The sequence below is a fragment of the Penaeus monodon genome, chromosome 31 (genome assembly GCF_015228065.2).
Source record: "Penaeus monodon isolate SGIC_2016 chromosome 31, NSTDA_Pmon_1, whole genome shotgun sequence".
Classification (NCBI taxonomy): Eukaryota; Metazoa; Arthropoda; class Malacostraca; order Decapoda; family Penaeidae; genus Penaeus; species Penaeus monodon.
Window position 1 is genome coordinate 13,098,026 of NC_051416.1, and position 2,149 is coordinate 13,100,174.

At 39.6% G+C, this 2,149-nt stretch overlaps 1 pseudogene; it reads right to left on the reverse strand.

Annotated features, from left to right (window-relative positions):
* LOC119593041 overlaps positions 1-2,009 on the reverse strand; it is a 5,276-nt pseudogene extending 3,267 nt beyond the window's left edge.
* Between the last annotated feature and the right edge of the window lie 140 nt (positions 2,010-2,149).

The window sequence follows — 2,149 nt, forward strand, 5'->3', positions numbered from 1 at the left end:
CCCCCTTTATATTTCAGTAACTAAAACATACAAGACAAATGGCACTTTAATTTGGCTACTAAGTAGAAATATCACTTAGATTTCTAAGTGTTGCATGGAACAGTTCCAAAAAGGAATTTGCTTTCTGGTAATCTTCAGGCCAGTTAATATAACTTATCTAGCTCTAAAACAAGGCTGCTCATTTACCAAGCTAAAGTCACTAGCTCGGCTTCATGTAGAAGATTTGGACATGAAAGGCATTAAGGACTTAACTTCTAGCCTTGGCATTTGCCAACCAGAGTCAAAAATACAATGTCCATGATTCAAGTCTATGTGAGCATTTGAAAAAATCTGTAGAATAACCAAGGTCTAAACTAGGATTGCATTTGAGTTAGCTAAATAAAAACTTAGGAAACAGTACAAATTATCTTTTTTTACATCCAGGGGTTTAAGATGCTTTAATTTTAGTAAAAGGTCAATCAAAGTTCAGATTTGAATTTAAACCTTCAATTCATTGTGCCCGACTGTTGGGCCTAGCAAGTTCACTAGACTAAAGGTTGCCATAAGTGCCAAAAAATAAGCTTATATAAGGTACTTGAGGTAGATGTACAGGCGGTTTTAGGAAGTAGGATAGTGAAAGGCAGAGGGAGCAACTGCTATTATTACAGCTGTAAGAGGGTAAAGGGCGATTAGACCAAGGGAGGGCATGCTTGGGAAGAGCTGTTCAATAGGCAAGAACATTTAGAAGAGGTAATGTTCATTAGAATTAGAACAGGGCACAATTTAAAAGTGATTGTTTCAAGTCAAAGTAAGGAACTAATGCAATACAAACCCTACCGACCTATTTATTCCCTAGAACAGGGGGGGCACGCCCCCTGTACCTCCCCCCTTTATTAGCCAAGTAATAATTTGTTGTAAAATTTTTACACCGTCACCGTGGAGGTAACGGAGGGGCTGCAGTGAGGAAGTAATTAAAATGTTCCTGGAGCAACATAAAATGGACCTGGCCAAATAACAGCGATATTTCCTTTTGCCGAAGAAGTTACCTTGGCCTCACTATTTACACCATCGTATGGTGCACAAGCGCGATAGTACAATTAAAATCCAAGTTAGTCACTGGCTTGAAGTGTAGTGCTCCAGCCCGTAACAATAAGCTATGGAGAGCCGTTCGACACTGGAGGAAATCCAGATAATTAAGGTTTCAGTTTATGTACAAAAGTAGTTCGAATCTCGAAAATTCGTCAATAAGAACCCGTTATGGAGAAAGCCGAGCTATAGAAAATTAGACCTTTGGCGAAAGTCTTGTGGACCTCGGGTGACAAGCTAATTTCGTTAGCCTGGTAAATATGCATGGCTTTCCATTTTCTTTATGGTCTATAGACCAATGGCAGTCTATACCTACATCTGCGCGTCGCTATCTAATATTAGCAGTACTTGACTCGAGGTAGTCGGCAAGCAGGTGTAGAGTGAAAGCAAGCCTGCACTGGGGAGGTGGAGGGTACAAGTCTAATACCCGTGGAATGAAGGTATTAGGGTTCAGAAAATTAACCATATTAATACATATGAAGAGGAATCTCTCAATTCGCTTTTATAGGGTTTTAGACCTAAGCTTATATTCCCTGGATCTAATCCTTGAGAAGCATGTATTAGATATGCAGCCGTGATTTTCGCCACTTCGACGACAATAGGAGACCTGAGCAGCTTGCTTTTGCCGGTTAATCTACTAAAAAAATTCTGCGTCGCTCTCGGTAACATCAGAAATATATATATATAGTTTTCTAAACTTTTTAAACTCAAAAGAACTACCCCGACAGTCCGACAGTCGTTCGACTTCGTCGAGTCGCTGCGGTCAGCTGCCATAAACATGGTTTCCTCGAAAACCCAAATTACCAAGTTGCACTTCAATACACTAATGAAACAAGACATATCGCCAAGTCATTACAACTTTACAATTCATAATTACCACGATTAATAAAAAATTCCGCCTTCATCTTGAACTTCACTTTAAAAGAAAATTAAACTAAACACCAAAATGAAAAAAAACCGGCGTCGTAGACTTCACGAACACCGATATTGAAATAAGAATTTCCCTTTTACTCACCGTGATTATATTCGGAGGCCCGCCATCTAGGGACAGTTGGCTGTCATAGAAAACGGGGTAAGATACCTA